At 42.2% G+C, this 10,358-nt stretch overlaps 1 pseudogene; it reads right to left on the bottom strand.

Annotated features, from left to right (window-relative positions):
• Positions 8,224-9,894, bottom strand: LOC109829672 (annotated as a pseudogene).

Here is a 10,358-nt window from a genome sequence, read left to right as displayed (position 1 = left end):
GGTGGAGGTGGAGCTTGGAGGCGGAGTCCAAGCTTAGAGACGGAGGCGGCTTGGAAAAACAACGGATAAGAGTATGTGTCTCTGCCGAGTGCCGACTCTTTGGAATTGTTTCATTGAGTTGAATTTGGGTCGGGTTGCGGATAACATGAGCATATGTTATAGACCCGACCCAATACAAGTATTATACTTAGCCAATTTCAAATATCCAGATATCCGGACCGTATCCGCAATTTCGACCCGATAACCGTATCTGAAACTATATCCGGATAAAAAAAATCTAAACCGTAACTGTATCCGAAACCATATCCGACCGGTTTCAATTTTCCCCTACCATATCCGTTTTCTAAACGGATACGGTTGCGGTCGGTCTGGTTAAATCCGGACCATTTTGCATCCCTACCTATTAAGTACAAAATACAAAGTAGCATCCTTAGCTAACACCGTCAACATTAGCATTGAATGTGAGCCAAAATCTCTTCTACAACCTAAGTTGATCAGTTTAAAACCAATGCCAATGCTATGATTATCACACTCCTATGTTGCTAATGGTTGTTTACACCTCTTGCCTCATTATTAACTCATAATCAAGTTATGGTCCTTTAGATGGCAAATTTATGATTACTCAAAAACAAAAGTGCATATACATGGGCTACAGTTTATTTCTGATTTCAGCATGCTTGTTGAGTCCATCCATGTAATGGGTTGTTGGCCCATTACAGATGTTGGCCTAGAGACTTACCGTAAAATGTCGGATTCTCATGCTTCATTTTCTTATCCTTTAAAAAAAAATTCAATGTAATCAAGATTCGTGGTTAAAGAAAGCTACCAATCAAAACAATGTTTAAAAAAAAGGTCACCTAGGAGACTCCCGAAGGAAAAAAAAAAAGATTGGTGATTAAAGAAAGCTACCAATCAAAATATTACAACAATAATAAAAGACTAACTTTGAGTAAAATTTTAATCCTCGTGAAGAAATGACTAGATTCTCTTCCTCATTAACTTCATTAATTTGAATTCTTTTTTAAACAATGATATCACTATCATGAACCAGCAAAAATACGAAGATACGTCAAACTTGCCCCAGGGCCCAGGTACTAAAAAATAAAGGACAAAAAAAAAGATGTACTGATCATATGAGTTATATATTAACAATGATGAATCTGGCTGAACTTAGAAGAGACTTTACTATTCTTGAAAGTTAAATGGTTTTAATTTCCATCTGGAGATAGATTTAAGTAACTGGGATCTGATTGGAGATTAATTAGTAGATAGAAAAATTGGTTAACTGAAAATTTCTTTGTATAAGAGTAAGCGCAAGACTTGTTAAGATAACATAGTGAAGTGTTTTAGTTCAATTTCTTGGAGGGAATTAATTAAGCTGGACTATTTATTCTATTAAATTAAAATATTCCAGATGTTTCGGGCTAAATAATGGAGGGAGGGGTTATTTTTGTAGTCCTGGGACTATTTCCCACTCAGGGTTAGATTCAAAAAGAAAATTTTGCACGTTGAACATCTCCTGACTATTTGAATCATGGTTTGAAATTTATTAGTTCTTTTATAAATTTGTTACACCAATAAAAATTATGATGACTTGTACATCTCTGCTTGAATTACATTACCCTTCGCAAACAGTTTTGTTAACATGAAAGAGATCGGTTAAATAAATTCTAAGTCATGAATCCTTCTTAAAAAAAATTCTAAGTCATGATTATTTTGATAAACTATTTGGCACGTCTATGGAAAAATTCACTACGCATACATGTAGCAGCAAAATAGAAATATATTTGAGAGGCTAAACTTGAGTATTTAATATAGGTTACAAGAAAATTTTGATACTATTGTTATGAATGTATATGCATGTATAACAAGATTTACTATTTCCTATCGTTATTTTTCTGTGGATTTCTTATTGCATCTCAAGAAAACTGTCAAAACTCAGTCTTGTCTTTCTATGATTGTAGTATTATCATTTATTTATTACTTTCTAATTACTGATTTATTATTTTCTTTTAACAGTTGGTTCAATGTATATTGGGTTATGATATTATTCAGTCAAGTTGTCTTGCATTGGGCCGTGTGCAAAATACCTTGAAACATTGCCATAATTGACCCAGATCTAACTTAAATCATGGCGGGTAAGCAAAAGGGCACGGTGGTCATTTGTTCTTGTAATGACACGTTCCCAAATGTTACATAGGTATTAGAGGTGCTAAAAACAAATTGCACCAAAAACATTATTAAAACTTTAACTCACTATAGTCTGAAGTATTATAATATCTCGGGACTATAATGGGTTAAGTTAGTCCTAGGACAAAACAAGTCCCTAATCCAAACGTGTCCTAATAGATATAGACATTAATAATCTACGGTTTTTCTATAGAGTGCCCTCGGGCACTCTATAAGAGAGGAGAGAGATAGAGAGAAATGAATGAGGAGGGGGCCCCCCTGATTTACATTGGGATCATCTCTGTTGAGAATTTAACGTTGAAACCCCTAATGCAACAGAAACGCGGTATAGAGAACAGTACACCAAGATTTACGAGGTTCGGCACCTGCCTACGTCCTCGGAAGCCACACAGTCAATTTCTTATTTAATCTAACAAGAAATTACAAATCAAGAGCAAATCTCTAAACTGAGATTCATCAAACAAACACTGTAGCTACAGTGTTAATACCCACAATAAAATCCCATCTTCTCTTTTATCTCTCTTCTTTAATCCCTTTCTTTATCTCCCCTCAAAACACTATTTGAGAGCTGGAGATTAGAAATCGCTGCTGCGATTTGAGAGAACGCTGCTGCGTTTAAAGGGGGAGAACGCTGCTGCGTTTTGGGGATTTTTCACCGCCGCCAGAGAAAAGTCGGGGAGAAGGAGCAAAGCACCCTAGGGCATCAAAGGGGCTTTTTATATGTGAGAATTCGTGGGCTGGCGACAGCCTGTCGCCAGCGGATGTCCGACGCGAGGGTGGGAGGCGAACGCGGGGGTCGGTGTCGAGGGTCGCGTTCGTCGAGAGAGGGTCGCGTTCGCCCAAAGCCACCATCGCGTTTGCCCAGCTCGAGCTCACCTGCGCGTCTTCGACTTCGCCTGAAGCCGCCGCGAGGTTTGGTCTCCACCTGATCTCAACAATCTCCCACTTGGAGATCAAACCGACGTCAACAGGCTATCCCATCAAGCTCCTCTCCTGTGTGGCTCCGCCCTCATCATCTATGCATGAAGGCCAACTGAAGTTGCGCACAACTTCAGTTTCTGAGAGGTCACTAGCTCTGTCAACATATCCGCTGGATCCTTTCTTCCTTGGATATTCTGTTGAAATCCTTTGACAACTCGTCGGGCTCTGTATCTTCTGGAACCACCCTGTTCCTTTTTCACTCGATACATCCACTTGTTGTGACGTGCCTTCTTCCCTATGGGCAACTCAGCTAGTCCCCATGTCTGGTTGTAGATCAGAGATTTCTTCTCTTCTTTCGCAGCAAACTCCCACTTGCTCGCATCTCCACTCTGACAAGCTTCATCAAAGCTTTCAGACTCCCCTCCATCTGTCAGCAACATATAATTCATGTATCTGCTGTTAGGCACAGGAGGACGAGTACTTCTCCTTAACATCGGAGCTGGTGCGTCGGGCTTCTGCGCACCATTCTGTCCAACAGTCTCTTCTGGCTGAGGGAGAGGTTATCTGGGACATCATCTGCATCTACAAATGTTGACTTGCTCTCTGAGTCACCGTCATCTGTCTTGTGTATGTCCTTGTACATCACCTTCTCGTTGAATGTCACATCTCTGCACCTGATCACCTTCTTGTTTTCGTTGTCCCAAATGCGGTAGCCGAACTCGTCTTCACCATACCCGATGAATGTGCATTTCTTAGACTTGGGATCAGGCTCATTCCTGCCTTGATCACTTATATGCACATAAGCTACACAACCGAAAACTTTGAGATGTGAGAGGGTTACCTCCTTTCCGCACCATACCTCCTCTGGTATTCTGTGCTCCGGTTGATCAAGAAAGCTGCTGTGTTGACTGCTTCTGCCCAGAACTGCTTCGGTAGGCCTGACTGCGTCCAAATGCTTCTGGCTCTCTCTGTCAACGTTCTATTCATGCGCTCAGCCACACCATTATGCTGAGGCGTGTCGGGCACGGTCCTCTCCATTCTGATACCGTGCTCATAGCAGAACTTCTTGAATCTGGTGTCTTCATACTCACCACCATTGTCTGTTCTGAGTTTCTTTACCCTCAAACCGGTCTCATTCTCGACCATGGCTTTCCATCTTCTGAAAGCCTCAAACACTTCTGACTTTTTCTTCAGAAAGTAGACCCATGCTTTCCGAGAATGATCATCAATAAAAGTCACAAAGTAGTGTTTCCCACCAATCGACGCGGTGGTTGTTGGTCCCCAAACATCTGAGTGAACAAGCTCTAGCTTCTGCTTCCTAGGGGGTCTGCTACTTGTCTGAAAGCTAACTCTCTTCTGCTTTCCAAGTATGCATTCTTCACACATATCAATCTCTACTGATTGTAAACCTGGGAGTTTTCTCTTTGTGTGCATAACCTTCATCCCCTTTTCACTCATATGACCGAGTCTCTGGTGCCACAGCTTTGAAGTCTCATTGCCTATCGCAACTGAGATTGAACAACGTGAACCCGCTGTCATATACAGGGTACCAGTCTTCCTGCCTCTGGCAATCGTCATTGCGCCCTTCGAAATCCTCCAGTCATCGCCATGGAAAGTCGTCGTGTAGCCTTCACTAGCCAGCTGGCTTACTGAGATTAAGTTCCTCTTCAGGTCGGGAATATACCTGACATCCTTCAGCTCCCATACTGACCCATTCAGCTTAATCTTCACTACACCTTTGCCAATAATGGCACATGCTTGATCGTCACCAAGATATACATTTCCAAGGTTTCCGGGGATATACTTCTCGAGGAATTCTTTCTGAGAAGTAGCATGGAATGATGCTCCCGAGTCCAACACCCAAGACTCCTCCTTGCTCTCCAAAGAGCATATCAGCGCATCATCTCCTCCTGAGGTGGAGGCAACGTTCACATCTGCATTTGCCTCCCACTCCTCCCGTGCACTCCTGCACTGATTCTTGTAGTGCCCGATTTTCCCGCACTTCCAACACTCGATAGCCTTCGAACTGTTGGGATTTCTGGATTTGGATCTCCTATCATCTGATCCATTTCCTCTGGTTGAACTTTTACCTCTTGACTCTGTATGCAATACTGAAGAGGTTGTAGCTTCACCCGACTCTCTCCGTCGGATCTCCTCACTGAGAACCAGATCACGAACGTCGTCAAACTTCAACTTTTTCTTTCCCGATGAGCTACTTATTGCCGTGACTGTAGCGTTCCAACTCTCTGGTAGGGAAGACAAAAGGATCAACGCTCGAACTTCCTCATCAAACTCAATATCAACTGAACTCAATTGGGTCGTGACTGTATTGAGTTCATTGAGATGATGTGCTACCGATGCACCTTCCGTCATTCGCAGATTGAACAACTGCCTCATCAAATGGACTTTATTTGAGGCTGATGGCTTCTCATACATATTGGAGAGTGCTGCCATAAGATCTGCCGTGGTCTTCTCCTTTGCAATGTTAAAAGCAACATTGCGGGTTAACGTCAAACGAATAACCCCGAGGGCTTTTCTGTCCAGAAGATTCCAATCTTCTTCCTTCATACCCTCCGGCTTCTTCCCCGAGAGAGGTTGATACAGATTTTTCTGATACAGATAATCCTCTATCTGCATTTTCCAGAATCCGAAATCTGATCCATCAAACTTCTCTATTCTCACCTTTCCCTCATCTGCGGCCATGGCTCCCACTTGAATCTGACTTCCTCTAGATCGTTTCACGCTCTGATACCAGTTGTTGGGAATTTAAACGCCTAAACCCCTAATGCAACGCTGAAACCCCTAATGCAACAGAAACGCAGTATAGAGAACAGTACACCAAGATTTACGAGGTTCGGCACCTGCCTACGTCCTCGGAAGCCACACATTCAATTTCTTATTTAATCTAACAAGAAATTACAAATCAAGAGCAAATCTCTAAACTGAGATTCCTCAAACAAACATTGTAGCTACAGTGTTAATCCCCACAATAAAATAAACCCTCTTCTCTTTTCTCTCTCTTCCTCTCCTTAAATCCCCCCTTCAATCACTGTTGAAAAGCTGGGGTTAATTAGAAAATCGCTGCTGCGATTTTGCTTGGCTCAGTTAATTAAATTATACCTCCTCCCCCTCGAGTCACTGGGGGTGGTGGAGATGTAAGGACTATAGCTGCATCGACTGGTGGAGTTGGTCGTACAGCCGGCTCAACAGGGTCAGCCTCAGCGAAAGCTCCTAATAGACACAAAACAGAAACATCATTTTATAACTATTTGAGAGCTGGAGATTAGAAATCGCTGCTGCGATTTGAGAGAACGCTGCTGCGTTTAAAGGGGGGGAATGCTGCTGCGTTTTGGGGATTTTTCACCGCCGCCAGAGAAAAGTCGGGGAGAAGGAGCAAAGCACCCTAGGGCATCAAAGGGGCTTTTTATAGGTGAGAATTCGTGGGCTGGCGACAGCCTGTCGCCAGCGGATGTCCGACGCGAGGGGGGGAGGCGAACGCGGGGGTCGGTGTCGAGGGTCGCGTTCGTCGAGCGAGGGTTGCGTTCGCCCAAAGCCACCATCGCGTTCGCCCAGCTCGAGCTCACCTGCGCGTCTTCGACTTCGCCTGAAGCCGCCGCGACTTTGAGCTCGCCTCGCCTGCAGCTCCACTCACCTGCGGAGGTTTGGACTCCACCTGATCTCAACACTCTCTTCATTCATTTCTCTCTATCTCTCTCCTCTCTTATAGAGTGCCCAAGGGCACTCTATAGAAAAACCGAATAATCTAAGTTACTTTCTTAACCGTCTCAATACCCAAGATATAAACAGCTGGATTAGTATTAACTGTGGGTTAAAAATTAATTAATTACATAAAGAATTAAAGATAAAACTACAAGTGTGAGGGTTCTTTGCAACATGCAAATGTCTCAAAAATGTAGCCAGATACTCTTTAATTCCTACTGACCCCATCTAATTTTTATTGTTAGTGTAGGCATCTGTCCTTATCTCATTCAAACCAAATCATACAAACACATCACATTGCCCACCTCCCTTAAGCTACAAAAACAGATGAAGGATCCAACTAACATCACCAATCTTCATTCATTTACTCATTTATGGAGAAAATAGGCACGAAGAATGCAGAGAAAGGAGAAGAAGAGGAAGACAATAATAACATGTCAATATGGGATTGTGGGAGTCCTCTTTATGATTCCTTTGAACTTGCATCCCTTTGTCATCACCTCGATCGCCATTTGATGACTCTGCCCTTCACTGTCGCCAAGGATTCCGATGAGTTCAGTGGGAAGAAGAAGATAGTGGTTCCGTCATCAGGAGGAGGGAGAGGAAAGAAAGAGGAGATAGAGGAGAAGAACAAGGTTGGATTGAAAGAGATATATAGAGCAAGTATTGCATTCTTGAGAAAATATTTATGTTGATGTGATTATCTTGGTGTCGGCCTAATATTCTTAGTAAGTCAGCATGCCAATTTATTTCTTATATTTTTATAGATTTAGGTGACAAATGGAGTTTCATAATTTGAGGAGGGATCACTGTTGGAAATTTGTACTACTAAGCATCTAAATCATTCTATGCTATGTTCGAAAAATATAAACAAAGAAATTGATGTAGATTACAGTTAAGTATACATCATCATAGAAGTAATCAAACCTGTGAAGGCAAGGATTTCTTTGAAGTCATGATATCACTGTAGTTTTTTTTTTTTAAATTCCCACTTGTTACAATGATACAATTATATGTTACATTTGTCCTCTGTAGTAAGTAGTCAGATATTCACATCAATCCTAATAGTTGTAGTTGTCAAAATTGGTATGACTATTTTGATTCTCTTACTGTAGAGGAGTTTCCTTTATAATTGATCAATGATGGCATCTGCACTTTTTGAGGACAATAATGGCTCATTGATTAAAATAACTTGAATCTAAAATTTCCTCCGCTTCGATAATATATAAGCAGAAGATTAGATCCAGAAAATTTTTCGCGTACTCTTAAAACAGCAATGCCACACTACAGATATCGATATAAGACCCTTACTGAGATCAAGCACCAAAAAACTTCTAACTTCTCATTTCAATCATAATTGAAAATCTTGGGGGGGAAATGTAACATTACCCTTTAACCATATGCGGTGCTAAAATAGCTCTAACAACATTTCTGCACAAAATCTTCAATAACTTGTCATTCGAGGAGCCTACACATCGAGGCATCTTGAACTGACTCATCGTAGTCCCAACATCAGCATAGTGCTCCAGAATCTTCCGAAAGGTTCCCCTGCAAACCACCCGTAACTCAAGAGGCCCTACTATATTATTCCTCCTCGACCACACATAGGCTATTTCCACAAATGCAAGGTCCAAGCAACTGCTGCAACTATTCAAAATATCCTGACTAGCATCTCTGCTCAACTCCATGAAGATGACATAGTGACCAGGGTCAGAGGATGAGTCAGCATGGGTTGTGAAATCAACTATCTCAAGCTTGTGTAGAGCTAAGAGATGGGAGGCCTCATTTATTGCCATTTGTATGTCATTCTCTGTGTTTTTGTCAATGTTGATGCTTAGAACATTGTTTCTTCTGCGTATAAACTGTAGCACCGGTTTTGAGTTGTGGTAACTCACAACCTTGACAATATTGCCCAGTTTGTATCGATATATACCTGCAGTTTGAAGGGAAGACAATGCTGAGCTGTGACATAAATAAATTTCAAAGATGATTTATTCTAGTACCAAATATATATCGTACTTCATCTACTTGGAAATTGTCTACAAGAGCTCATCATGGACACGAAGTAGAAAACATTAAAAGAAGTGTAAAACCAGTGGATCATTCTGCTCAGTTCACTTTTATCAGTCATAACGAAATATAAAGCATATACAAGATTTAACAAAATTCCTACATAATCATTTACTTGAAAGCTAGACAGCATAAAATTGACTTCACCTGCAAAATTGGTGATGATAACTTCATACAAACAACCAACCTCAACTTCCGTCAGGCCAACAGGGTCCAGTTCTCTATGAAATTTAGAGTCAACATTATCCAATTCCTGCTCATTGTGATTCTCCCTAAGAGGAAGAAATTCAAAATAACTGATATTAGGAAAAACCGCATATGCCACAGACTCCAGTTTTGATCTCGGATTCACATAGCACCAATCCATCCTACCGATAATGTTGACTCTAAATTTCATAGAGAAAAGCCCCATAATAAGCACTCAGCACTGGCAGACTTCCAGCATAGCATTGCAATTTCGTTGCATAAGGCTCCATTGATCCCATCATAATTCCTGTAGGGTGTAAAATTCGGGTCTTGAATGCGAGATTTGTATTATCTGTGTGTTTGTTACAAATCGATGAAATCCGGATTTACAACAGAAGCGGAGAGAAGCTCTCCTTGTTTAACATGGGTTCTTCGGTAGCGGTAGGACGCCTCCCTCGGTGCTCGCGGCGAGTTTGCTTCCCTTGGACGATACGATCGAAGTTGCGGTTGAGCTTCAGTACTCAGTAGAAGCTCTTGAGGTTGAGTTCAAGTCTACCCGAGGCCAAACCAGTGCTCGTGCTTGTGGGTTGACTTCTTGGGGAGAGTTACTATGCAAGAGCTTGCAAAGCGCCTAAGAGCCTCAAGTCTAAGAGCTCAGACGAGTCTGCAAAGGGCTACTATGCAAGAGTCTGCAAAGAGCTTGAGAGCCTCAAGTCTGAGAGGTCACACGAGTCTCCTTCAACAAGGGAGCCTTAAGCAAATGAGCAAATGTTCAACCTTCAGAAGTGGGATGATTAGCCAGCCAAAACCAAGCAGCCAATCAACCCCTTTCACGTTGGTTAAAAGTGGCTTTAAATAGGCAAGGGATGACATGGATCATCCCTTGATTTGTGGGATTTGACCACTAGTAGGGGTGAGGGAGCCAGCCGCACTAGCCATGGAATGTGACTACCTAGTGGGGCCTACCAGCTGCCCTGTTCTTATAGCCATTAATGGCTATTTGTAGAGTAGGAGAGCCATGCTTTTTCCCCTTAAAGTATGGGATATGACCACTGATGTGACTGTTCTCATACTCCAAGTGGGCATTTGACAATGTTGACGGGTTTCTAGCTGTCAGGCGAACTTGCTCCGTGCAGGTGAGGTGCAGGCTGTCAGGCGAGCTTGGTCTCCAGGAGAGCTCGAGCCTTCAGGCTGGTCTGACTCGTACTGGCGAGTCGGCCAAACAGACGGATCCAACTCAAGTCGTGCTGGACGACTCAAGTGGACCCCAA

This window comes from Asparagus officinalis, chromosome 1 (assembly GCF_001876935.1).
Source record: "Asparagus officinalis chromosome 1, Aspof.V1, whole genome shotgun sequence".
Classification (NCBI taxonomy): Eukaryota; Viridiplantae; Streptophyta; class Magnoliopsida; order Asparagales; family Asparagaceae; genus Asparagus; species Asparagus officinalis.
The sequence above is the reverse complement of the archived record's forward strand: the minus strand, read 5'-3'. Positions and strand labels throughout refer to the sequence as shown.